This window comes from Myxocyprinus asiaticus, chromosome 7, assembly GCF_019703515.2.
Source record: "Myxocyprinus asiaticus isolate MX2 ecotype Aquarium Trade chromosome 7, UBuf_Myxa_2, whole genome shotgun sequence".
NCBI lineage: Eukaryota > Metazoa > Chordata > Actinopteri > Cypriniformes > Catostomidae > Myxocyprinus > Myxocyprinus asiaticus.
This window is the reverse complement of record NC_059350.1, coordinates 1,797,894-1,811,544: the sequence shown is the minus strand read 5'-3', so window position 1 is coordinate 1,811,544 and position 13,651 is coordinate 1,797,894. Positions and strand designations below refer to the sequence as shown.

The window sequence follows — 13,651 nt, the reverse complement described above, 5'->3', positions numbered from 1 at the left end:
ACTTACGTATTTGAAGTGTTTTTAACTACCCCATCCTTCAATAACTGTTCCATTGCAACGCTTGAATCTTATTTTTACTGATTCACAAGCAATCCGCACTAGCTGGGTTTCCATCAAAATGTTTAGCATTTTTAATGCGCCTTTCTGAAAATCCGAATAAAGAAAATGCAAAACACCACGCGTTTCCATGAACTGTAAATGTGCATTATCTTGAGGGAGCCTGCCGTTTTGTCATGGAGCAGCTGAACGACCTCTTTGCTTCGGGGAGAGTTGTATTTGCTGTTATAAAGCAATTGTACATTATGTTATTAAATGCTGCCAGGAGACGTCGTAGAATAGCTCACAAAATGAGGGTTCAAATGTCTATTCTCATTCGCCAACAGCCTCCATATACCTGGGAGCGCCTGCACTCAAAACAGTTCTGGTAGATTGTTGGCACCCACTTTTACAACGATCTGTGGGTGAAGCACTTTCGACTAACCAGGGCTACATTTGAAGAATTGTGTGCAATGGTCGGGCCTTTCATTGATCCAGTCACGTCAAGGTCTCACACATCTATACCATCCGACAAGCGTATTGCCATTGAGCTTTACAAATGGTCATGACACGTCAACGGTCATGCGAATAAGCCGTTTATATCACTTTAAAGTGCATTTTAACTAATGCGAAACTCTAGAAAATCCACCTCCTCCTAGCGCATTAAATTGAATGCAATTTTTTTTGTTTATTCGCATATCAAGCATTTCCATTCAGAATTTCTTAAAAAATAGTTGGATGGAAATGCAGCTATTGATGTGAGCTGAAAAAAATGAACATATCATAGTCCAAAGCATGGTGAAATGACCCACACACACACACTGTAGGCGCACTGAGATGCACATCGCCGGAAACACACCGAAACGGTCAAAGACGTCCATCATCCATCATCAAAGACGTCCTATGTTTACATACACAGATGTGCAAAAGAACGCTTCCATAACGCAGCAAGAGGCAGCAGCTGAATGACACAGAACTGCTGCTCCCTTTCAGAGCGTCGAGATACATGGCAGCGGTCAAAGACATCTGTGTAGTTCAAGTTTATATACAAAATAATTCAAAATAATCCAGATGGGTCCCCTTTGGTATTCAGGAATAGTTAGCCACACAATGTCTGCTTTCTTGACTTGAACTGTGCGCCAGTGGGTGGGGCCAAGGGTGCGATGACGCATGTTGTGGGATGTCACAAACAGACAGATTTCAAAACGAGACGTTTCAGCAGGCTCTTTTTAGACTGAGGAGGAAGTTTTGAGTTCTGCAATTTACAGTATGTTTTTATAGTACAGTTACCTCTTATTTGTGTAATTCTTCTTTTTCTTCTTTCGGCTGCTCCCGTTAGGGGTCACCACAGCAGACCACACATGATTTGACTTGGCACAGGTTTACTTATATATTTAAATATCATGGAAAATTTGATTCTCCATTTCATGACCCCTTTAACTTAGCAAACACAGTAAACAGTGTTTTGCCAAATAACCTAAAAATTTACTGAAATAGTTTTGCGTGCCCTCGCATTAAATTTACCATAGTAAGTAACTATATTTTAAACATGGTATTTGTAGTAAAACTATAGTAATAATACAGGAAAATGAAAACTATGGAAATAAAAATCTGATTTTATTTATATATATATATATATATATATTTTTTTTTTTTTTTTTTTGTGGTTTTACTACAAAAACCATGGTATTTGTAGTAAAATCATTGTAACAACAAGAATTACCATGGTTAATTTATAGTAATGGTTTCTGCGAAAAAAGAAAAAAAAAACATTGTTACATAACTTACTTTTCATAGTTAATACAATATTACGATTGTAAAATCATGGTCTCCATAAATTGTTTTTTACAAATAAATAAAAAGACATGGTTAGCTAATAACAGTCATAGTTACTACAATATTACTGTAGAAAAATGGTTTCTGCCAAAAACTATGGTTACTACAGGCTACAGCATCACTATAGTAAAACCATAGTTAAACTATGGTATTTGTATTGTAAAATCATAATAAACACAAAATTATGATTTTAACTATACCATAGTTTTCATTTTCCTGTTTTATCACTATGGTTATACTATGAATGTCAAGGTTAAAATATGGTTACTATAGTAAAACAGTGGTAAATTTATTGCAAGGGAACGCAAAACTATTTCAGAAAATAATAATAATAATAATAATAATAATTAATAATCCCACCCTGTCCTCTAAGGGGCTCCGTAAAATATTAGTGTTATTATTTGTTGAGGTTTTGAAGCTGGTATTGAGAATCATCAAATTTCACAACCAACTACTGACATTTTGGTATTGTGATAATTTATAGCCTTTATTGTACATGGTATATCTTGATGCAATAATAAGATGAAAAAGTAGATCTCATTCTATAGAAGTGTGAGCACACCTGCAGTAAATAATGGTGATGGAGGCTTTTATTTATTTCACTACCTATATAATTATCATATAACAATAGCCTCCTCCCCTACCCAGTGCAGTTTACATTTCTGTCGCAGAGAATGGAGTTGATTGCATAGGTACACTATTAGGTTGGGCATCGGTCGTAATTTTAGAAAAATATACAACATATATTTTGACATATTATTGAGCATGCAACTTAAATGTCATTTTTTCTCTCTGGACAAGTAAATGACTAATTTACTTGTCCGGAGGACAAACACATGACAATGCTTAATGTCGAGCGCTGATGTATGAATTCTTTCTTCTGTGGAACATAAAAGATGATGTTATTGTTCAGTGTTGCCCATCATTCACTTTCACTGCATAGATTATGTTGTACCAAATACAACAACAGTGAACAGTGATGGGCTGTCAGTACTTACCATAATTACACCTGGGTTTCTTTGATGCATTTATAACAAATCATCTCCTGTCTGAAATTGAAGTGATGTATAAAAAATGCACAGATATCAATAGACTATGAATAGAAAGTTTCAGTCATCTATCCAGCACAAGAGTGTTTCTTTAAGCTGGCTGGTAATGCTCATTGATGAAGATGTTTCATCTGAACACTGGAGATGTGGTAGTCATTTCCCCTGTTTGTGTGTGTGTTTGTCCCAGAATAAACAACAGTCCAGTGATTAATGTATTTCAATAGGGCAGTAGGTTTGAAAATGTGCAGTTGTGACCTTGAGAAGTTTTTTCTACCTGATCTGAGACCTTTATTGATGTAATCTAATAGGCTATAGTCATGCTGCTTCATTAATATTAAATCCTTTAATAATGGACCAATCTCTTAATCCGATAAGAAAAAGTCACTAAATCTCTCAAAATACATCGTTAAAATAATACGATTGAGAATGATTACATACTTGTTTAAAGTAAAAAAAAAAATAATAAATAAATAAACATTTTTATCTCTTTGTGATTTTAGTTTTCATGCATCTGATGGTTAAATAATAGCTATATTTGACTTGAGTAAAACTAGTTCATTAGATTTTACCAAACCAAACCTTTTAACAGTGTACAATGATATTAACATGTTGAATAGGTTCTGCTGACTCCACATATGCTCTTCAGATTAAATTCTGCTCTTTTAGCAACTATCTGAAAGGTAAAAGTATAATTTCGTTGAATGAGTGTCTTGGATATTATCATTTATAAACGGTGTCATAGTTTTGTCACCTTCATGTCAAATCAAAACACGCCAAACGCTGGTTAACTGTCAAACAAAGATATATTAAAAGTGGTTCTTACATTACTTAGATGTAGGAAAACCAACAATAATTCATAAAAAATATTTTTTTCTCAGAAATAAACTCGGAAAACGGTGTGGCGTTTGAGCGCGCGCGCAATGGACTCAACGATAGAAGTGCGCAACGGAAAGTAAACACTGTTTCACTGATCAATAAACAAACTCAACAGTCAAATCGTCCAATCACCCTCAGATAATCCAAAACTTACCTGAGAAGCGTTCGGTACTGTATCTCCCAAACTGTTCATCCTTCTCAATAAATTCAAGAGTTCTTGCATTAATCCAGAAGAAACGATCATATGTTCAATATCAGTCATCAGTAATGACGAATCAGAAGAGAAGAGCTGAAAGGTTCGATACTTCGGTTGTGTTTCGTCCCTCATGTGCTGTTTCCTACAGCAGAGTGCGCGTGTGGGTTCAGAGCCGTACAGCGAGAGCCCGGCGTGACGTCACCGCAGGGACCGATCGATCAGCGCCCACGGGCGGATTGTTTACTGCGCTCGTGAGATCAATATCAGTTAAAATGTAATTAAGCCTTTATCACTGACACCGACTGTAGAAAAAACTAAAGACACACATTGCAAACTTACTCATTTAGGGGCATAATGTTTACTTTTCCAATTTTGTGTAGCCTATTTACTGTAACACGGAATAATGAGGGAATGAATCATCTGTTTTCTGTCTATAAAGGTTTTGAAAATTAGTTTGCACATCTCAAATTGTCAAAAGACTTTCATCAAGTTGCCTACTTCATCTAAAATGATTATTAACAACATTTCCAATTACTGTATAATTATTATGCATGCACTTTACATGGTCTCATATTAATTGAGAGGCTATGTGCTATTATTGTACTTTTAAAAATGCATTTGTCACAACGCAGGACCATTTGAAATATAGCAGAGAAAGAAAAAGGGTGATTTAAAATTCTGGGAAAACTTTGATATACACCTTCCCCTATAAGCTATACATATTCGTAAATATTAACGTAAAAGCCTTGAGTTTAAAAAGCAAAAGCTATGTGTCATCTACCATATTTATGCTTCTATATTTAGATGAATCACCAAAAATTTCAACCGAAAATCCAACCATTAAAATATTTAGCAATTTGACAATATTTTCATGACAATTAAGCACTGCTCCCCCCAGTTCTCATTACTATAATGCAAAAAATAAAAAATAAAAAAAATAAGGAGATATAAATAACATTGTTAATTCACCTGGTTTTACATTATGGTATAGTACAATCCCAGTTCCAAAAAAGTTGGGACAGTATGAAAAATTCTAATAAAAACAAAAAGGAATGCTTTGTAAATTATATTCACCCTTTGCTATATTGAAAGCACTACAACTAAGTTGGGAGAGTCGAGTGTTTACCACTATGAAACATCACCATTTCTTCTAATAACACTTATTAAGCAAGTTTGTTAAGTTTAAAAAGTGGAATTTTCACCCATTCATCAATAATGTAGGTCTTCAGCTACACAATTGTTCGGGGTCTTCATTGCCGTATGGTGTGCTTCATAACGCACCACACATTCAGATCAGGACTGCAGGCCAGTCTAGCACCCGCACTCTCTGCTTACACAGCCATGCACTTGTAATCCAGGCAGTATGTGGTTTGAAGTTGTCCTGCTGAAAACTCTGGGACATCCCTGGAAAAGACGGTGCTGGATGGCAGTATATGCTGCACCAAAATTTTTACATATCTGTCTGCATTAATGGTGCCCTCAATGATGTGTGGGTACTGACACACCCCTGGCCCATACAGACACTGGTTTTTGGACCTGATGCTGATAACAGCCTGGATGGTCATTCTGGCCCGGAGAACACGACGGCTGTGTTTTTCAAAAACTATTTGAAATGTGGACTCTTCAGACCAAAAAACACAGTTCCACTGTTCTACTTTCCATCTAAGATGAGACCGAGCCCAGAGAAGTCGGCAGCGCTTCTGGACAGTGTTGATGTATGGCTTCTCCTTTATATATTAAAGTCTTAACTTGCATTTGTGGATGCAGCGGTGAGTGGTGTTGACTAACAAAGGTTTACTAAAGTAATCCCAAGCCCATGTTCATGATATCCATTACAGATGAATGATGTTTTTTAAGACAGTGTCATCTGAGGGATCAGAGATCACGTGCATTCTGAAGTGGTTTTCGTCTTGACCTTTACGCACGAGCTTTGACCAGATTCCTTGAATCTTTTAACTGTATTGTGCACTGTAGAGGGTGAAATGCCCAAAATCCTTCCAATTTGTCTTTTACATATACCAAGTTTCATTTCAATACGCTAAAGCATTGTGAAGAAAGAGCCTCACGTCCATCTTTGCGTGCTCGCTGTTGAATTTGTTGAAGCGTTATACGAGAACGGTTTGGTCTATCATAATAAATCTCATAACTTTTTGTCATTAGTGTCTCTAGATGATTTTGAGCTAATCAAACAAATGGTCTAGGAGTTTGAAAAAGTTTTTTTTTTTTTTTTTAGAAAATTCGAAATGGTGCAAAATCTAGTGTCTGGAGCTCAAAAATAATTAAAAAGTTATAGGCCGAAATGTAAGTGAAACTTTGAACAGTTGGTGGCACTAGAGGTTTGAGTTAGAGACCCCTGGGTCAGTTGTGTCCTCTATCAGTGTGCCAAATTTCGTATGTACAGTTCTATGGTATACCATAGACTTTTGGTGGATGAATATCAATAATAAGAACACTAACAGATACAATAGGGGCTTCACACCTTTGGTGCTTGGCCCCTAATTAATTATTAGTGCATGTATTAATGCTGCTATATTTGGCATGAAAATGCTTCATTTTATAATGTAAAAATCTAGCCGAATATCATGAAAGGCTTTGTATGTACCATTCTCATCTGGCTTTGATAACTCTATATATGCATGGAAAGAGAGAGAGAGAGAGAGAGAGAGAGAGAGAGAGAGAGAGAGAGAGAGAGAGAGAGAGAGACCAATCATGTAATCAGTCAGGATGAAAGGCTAACCTGGTGAACAGGTATTAGATATCGCTCAGCCTACAGAAGAACCTGGAAATATGACACTATAGCCACTTTTAGTAAACCCAAACAACACACACACGTACGGTATACATGCACATCATATCCCTATATAAGCAGATTCTGAGCACTCATCTAAATAAATTATTTAAATCTGTCCCAGTTTCTACATATTAGATAACTGAAAACCACACAATAAAAAGTTTCCTCCTTCCAACCAGAATTTGTGTACACTGTGCACTGTATACATACTACATACTAGAGAAATTCCAAACCAGGGAATTTGTCTCTTTGTGTCCATTTGTGTATAGTGATGCATTCTGTACTGATCTGATATAAATTCACAGCACACGTATAGTATATCGCATATTCACGGTACAGATCTCTAGGGTTCGCAGGGATCTCTTTAGATCAGAGCGACTCCAGTAGTCCATCTCACTGCAACATACAGCAGATACAATCGCATTAGATTACCAGATAGACCGTCAGAGAGAGGTCATTTTGATTCAGTGCCACCTGGGAATGTTTTTCTGCTGATTCAGTAAACGTCACGATTAGCTGCCACTTCAGAGGAAAATGCGTGTTTGTGTGCTGAGTCAGGTCAATATCAAATAAAAAAGTAAATTTGCTGAACATAAGGAAAAAGGAGAAAAGGAGAGAATAAGAGCTCTAAGATAGCTTGAAGCCTTGTGATAAAGCGGCTCATTGTAGTTTGTGGTTTTATTGTTCCATTTGTCTTCATTAAAACAGCTCACAGTCAAATCTGTTCTTAATCACACACACTCGATAACACCAGCACTCAAGTCTTAATATGTGTGTTTGTGCTGACTAGAAATGGGAATAGAAATGGTTCTGAATTCATGGAACGAATCTGGTAGTAATATTCCGAGTTTAATACAAGTTGAGCTCAATCTGCGTCATTTTTGGCATAATGTTTATTACCACAAACATTTACTCTGACTCATCCCTCCATTTCTTGAAAAGAAGCAAAAATCTTGGTTACAGTAAGGCACTTACTATGAAAGAGAATCGTGTTTCAGAGTTAAACTGGCCATCTAAATGCAGTCAGTGAAAATTATGTTCAAGCAAAACTTCTGCAGAACAACACTCTACCACTAAAATGTGTCTTCTCCATCTCTACAGAATAAATTACACATGCTGCATTGTCTCAAGTGTCTCTTCAAGGCACCAAATGTAATGCTCTTATCAGGATATGTTGAATCTACTTTGATCTTTTCAACTTTAAGATCTCAAAACTTACTCCCAGATTAAACTAAGCAGCATAAAGATGTCAGAACCTAAAATACATGATTGTTCACATTTACATGTCAATGACACATATTCACTATTCAGCAAATTGGTCCAAGTGAGATGTATGATATATGCAATCATTTTAAAGCACCAGAAGAACTAACGATGAGAGTAAAAAGTGGGAAAGTCTTATAGAAAAGGTGTGTATAATTTTTCAATGTTAAAATATTTAAGAACCTACAGTGCACGTGACACAAATCTCGTTATCAGCACAGTACATGGGGCTGTCGGCGTGCAGACTAGTTTTTCTAGGCACGCAAACAATCCTCATCCTTTCGCGTCGCCGGGACATATGCCTGGAGTTCACTGTGCTAAAAGAGTATCACAAAGTTGTCGAATTGTGCATGTGGTGAAAAAAGTATACTTTGAAAATGAGTATACTTTAAAAGGCTGAGCACTTGATCGTGTGCGAGTTGGAACTGCATGCGATAAAACGATGTATACACTAGCCTTGAGCAATTCATACTGTAGGCTACTGAAAAGTTATCTGAACAGAAGTTTCCAAAGCTGTTACTTCAGTATATACAGTACAAACTTGTATTTTAGACAGGAGAACATTCATTTTAGAAAAAAACTCTGGCATAAAACCTTACTAAAATTCTAAAGGCCAAAGAATAGCTCAGTTTTCCATATGCCGCTATGTCTCGCGCACAGTGCACAAGACAAAATGTCCTCATCAGCACCGTACGTGTCCGTGTGCAGCCTAGTTTTTCTAGACACACAGTGCATCAAAGGCGTCTATGGGCCCATGGTCAACAGAGTATACTTCTACACCATGTGTGGGACGAAACGGCATGCAGAAAAACAAGTATACTCTAGTATATTAACCCTTCAGTTTTAGATCAGATTCCAAACAACCATTTGTTTGGGTCAAAAAAGACCCGGTAGAGTACAGTGTCCAACTTTATATTAGGTGTCTTTAGCCACAATGAACTAACATTAAAATACATACAGTACAATGTATTAATTGTGTAACTATATATTGTTCTGCAAAATTATCACAAGATTCACATTTGCTGCTAATGAGGTTGAGGTAGGTTTAGAAGTAGGTTTAGATTAGAGTTAGGGTTTAGGGTAAGAGATTTTAGGTTTAGGGTTTAGGTTTAGGATTATGAGTGAGGTTAACAGTGTAACCACAGATGTAATTCAGTGTAGGTACATGCAACAATGACGTGTGTAGCTGATAAGTACATTGTATCAAATGCTTAAGTACACAGTAGTTAATAAAAAGTGGGTCCGAGTACATTGATATAAAGCACCTCTAAATTGTTTTTAAAATAGAGATGTTAAAATATTATTTCATCTGGAAAGTGTGCCACCTATATATCAGTGGTGGTACTGTTCTTTTACAGTACATAGACAGTAAATTATTTGTTTTGAGAAAAAAAAAAAAAGAAGATAACTAGATAAATTAAATCTAGGGTAAAATCTCACACCAGCTGACCACTGATGTCCCTCAGGGATCAGTGCATGGACCCCTCCTTTTCTCAATCTATACTACATCACTCGGACCAATCATTAAGGCACATGGCTTCTCCTACCACTGCTATGCAGATAATACGCACCTCTACCTGATGACCCCACCGTCTCAGCTCGTATCTCTGCCTGCCTCTTGGAGATCTCGGCCTGGATAAAGGAACATCACCTTCAACTCAATCTTGCCAAGACAGAACTCCTCATGATCCTAGCCAACCTGTCTGTTGACCACAACCTCACTATTCATCTTGGTTCAATTACGCTAACGCCAACCAGGACAGCCTGGAACCTGGGAATGGTGGTGGATGACCAGCTTAACTTCACTGCCAACATCTCATCAACCGCCAGGTCTTGCAGGTTCGCGATTTACATCATCAGGAAAATCAGAGCTTCCCTGTCTGAATATGCCACACAGCTCCTGATCCAAGCTCTGGTCATTTCAAGGCTGGACTACTGTAATGCCCTGTTGGGCGGTCTCCCAACTAGCAAGATTAAGCCACTGCAGATGGTCCAGAACACTGCAGCGCATCTGGTCTTCAATCAGCCAAAGAGGGCTCATGTCACCCCATTCTTGATTTCACTCCACTGGCTGCCAATAACTGCCCACATCAAATTCAAGACTTTGACTTTGGCCTTCAGGACAGCCAATGGAACAGCACCCTCTTACTTCTATTCACTCCTCCAGATTTCTGTCCCAACTCGCTCTCTGCGGTCAATTGATGAGTGGCGCCTAGTGGTCCCTTCACAAAGAAGTCAATTTCACCATCATTCAGTCTCTTGTAATCTGTGGTGGAGTGAGCTTCCAACCTCCACACAATCTGCTGATTCCATTTCAGCATTCAAGAATCAGTGGAAAACACAACCTATCAACACTAAATGCTCTTACTTTATAAAAAAAAAAATAATAATAATAAACCTCTGCCTGTGTCATTCTTCTGAGCTAGCATCTTTACTACTCCAGTCACTGTGAGAACTTTGCAGTGCAATACTAAATCAATTGTTCACTTGTGTATGACAAATTGCTTTTGTTCTTCATTTTGTTCTTGGCCTGTTTGAACATTTTATCAATGTAAGTCTATGGCATTTTGGGGATATTCGATAACCCGCTACAGGAAACCCATAAGTCCGATCAGTTGGAAAAGACACAGCAATCAGATTCAGAAGAGCCTGAAGGTCTGTGCCAAGTTTGGTGAATGTAGCTTGAAAGCTTTAGGATCAGTTACAATTGATAATTTTGGTTTAGGGATTCTGGAAAAACCTAAAACCAAGTCTGCAGAATTACAGTATGCTGGCTTTTGCAAGCTATCATTATTAGTATACGTACAAATTGTATCTGTTAAAAAAATACAGAATCATGTTTTTTATTTAAAAACAGGTAGAATAAAAATTAAAAGGTCCCCACACATATCTAGGGATCAGGATGTCATAGAGACTCTTTTAACGTGGGCCATTAAGCAACCATCTAGCAGCAATTTACTGTAATTATGCCCTAGTAACACCCAAAAGTAATCACCCAAAACACCTCGACATTGAATAAATATAAAAAAGTATTATAAAAATGTAATGCATATTTTTTTTAACTTATTCATTTATTCATATTGTAGAGAATCCAAAGCATTTTGACTGAATACAAAATTAAGATTAGTTTTTCCACTGCTTTTAACTCTTAAATGGCTCAAAAATGACACAACATGGGGGTTTAGTGGACCTCAGGGAAAATAAATAAAATTCCAAAATGATTTACAATATTAGGCTACCCCTTTAAGTACCAGCATGCTTGTGTAATGCATGTTATGTGTTATGAGTGTTGTACGAGTGTTATGAGAGACAATAACCACTTAAAAACTGCAAGCTCTTATAAATTACACACAATTATATCACTGCAGTTATGAGATACTGGGCTATAAATAAAGCTCTTGATATGAGAAAGATCTGGAAGATTACACCCCTTGAAAAATGCAAAATTTAAACAAGTTAAGAACATGTTTCTTATTAATTGTTTGTAGGCTGTGTAGTTTAATAACCAACACTTTACTGTAGGAAAGAAATCAAGCTGCGTGGATGTGTGGGAATGTGAGTTTGTGTTGATTGTGTGTGTTGATATATGTATGTGGGCCACAGACCTCATCACCCTTTGCTGTTTTCATATAGCAGGTTTTTTTGCACATAATCATGATAAGAGCAATCAGTGATTGAAAATGAACTACTGACACATTCCTCTACCAAACGCACTCAAGATTGCCTGGAAACACTGAATAATTTAGTCCTGCATCAAATGCAGCGTATGAATCATCATGAACATTCTGAATAGAATCAAAAACGGCAAATCAAAAAAACCCTCCATTCAAAATCTCTCCCACTTGGATGTTGCCAGGTGGTCTTGAAAGTTACTTATCAGCCTCCTACACCTAGCAGGACAACAATCTGATTCTCCAGTGAGTATGCAGGCTGTTTCCGTGGAGATTTATTGCCATAGCAATGCAGGGCTGACAGCGGGAGAGAGTTCATAACAGCTTGTAGAAGATGGAGAGACCGATGGCTGACATAACGTAACGTAATGTAATGTTATAGCATAGTGCACAATATCACTCTGCCTCAACACTTCACAACTATACGCCCATTTACTCTCTATATTTCAAATAGTGGTGAGCAGTCATAAAAACTTTAGTATGGTGCTCATTAATATAAATTCTGAAGTTTTAAATGTTTTATTCAGTAATAGAAAAATGAAGTCTAGTGTCATTGCTGTCAGAGTTCTGGGTTAAGACTCAAATGTGACGAGACAGGAAGTCATTACTAATGTGTTTATGTGCCTGTTGCAGCTGCATGTATTGACGTTTGTCAGGGAAGTCTCTGCCAAACCTGGATAAAACGGATGTGTCTGTCAAAGCCAAGGCCACACCCACACCCACACACACACACACACGCAGACACATACTTCTGATTGATCTAGTGAAATAAAAGGCCCACTTCAAGGGCTGATAATGAAACTTCAATAGTGCAAAAACTGAATCATGTTCCTGGAGCTATTTTCACATTTCAGAGTGGCAGGATGCCACTCACCAACCAATTTATTAGGTACACCTGCTTATTCATTTGATTATATAATCAGCCAATCATTTGGGCTAGATTACCTGTTTGTCCAACAACTGAAAGACAGCAGAAGTGTTCAGGAAACCTGTTTAGAAACAGTAATTATTTTAGCAATATCGTTTGGTAACATTAGTGTCCAGAAATTATACATTTAATCTTTAAACCCTAATCGATTATACCAACTCTAATTTTCTTTGACCCTAAACCCAACCCCAATATTTATCTAAAGCTCTTAACACCTAATCCTCCTAAACTTTAAAACCCAAACTTTCCAACTCTCAATCAAAAATCTATCCCTACAATTTACATTTAACTTCAGGCCACATGTGTCTGAATATTCTCCATTATCCAGGTCCAATGTACAATGTTCCAGTAGAGTTATTCTTGTCAAATCAATGTATTTCTCTGTTGTTCAAGATGTTTCTTGGAAGAGTGGATAAAGCAACTTAGATAAGTGGTAAAAAATCTTGAAAACCAGAAAAACACATACAGTTTACTAGAATAACACATGAAGCAATCTGCATGAAAGACACATATATTAAAATCTCTTGCCACCCAAGTGTTCCTGTGACAGGCATTGTAAATATCCTTGTTCCTCTCGTCTCCAAAGAAACTTCCAGGAGTTCTTGTAACAGCAGCTCTGCACTGTGGTGGTTCCTTCACACTAAAGATCAGACAGAATAATGAAATTTACTGCCCATGAGCTGCTTAAGATCCTAAAAAATGAGTCCGCTTCATTACTATTAGCTCGACAAGGAGTTTGTTTTGGTAACAGCGAGATAAAATCAGTGAACCATTGACTATTGAAGACTAAAATACCTTGTAAGTCATAGTTTCCCCAACAATGAGAGCTTTTAATCAGCAAGATTAAAGTCATGTTTCTGAGACATGCAAAGCATGATTACTGACTGAAAACACAAAACGCATGCCTGCCACATTCAATTAGAAAAATATCCAGTTCCCTAAGACTATGAAACACGATCAGCACAGAAATAGCAGTGAAGAGCATGTTCTTTCTCTTGATAAATT

At 37.1% G+C, this 13,651-nt stretch overlaps 1 protein-coding gene across 5 annotated transcripts in view; it reads right to left on the bottom strand.

The window, feature by feature from the left end:
- LOC127443337 (glucagon receptor-like) overlaps window positions 1-4,129 on the bottom strand; it is a 59,375-nt gene extending 55,246 nt beyond the window's left edge. For all 5 annotated transcript variants that reach the window (XR_007897645.1, XR_007897644.1, XR_007897646.1 and 2 more), the window contains exon 1: window positions 3,952-4,129. The gene's annotated coding sequence lies outside the window, so the exon portion shown is untranslated. The remainder of the gene's footprint in view (window positions 1-3,951) is intronic.
- Between the last annotated feature and the right edge of the window lie 9,522 nt (window positions 4,130-13,651).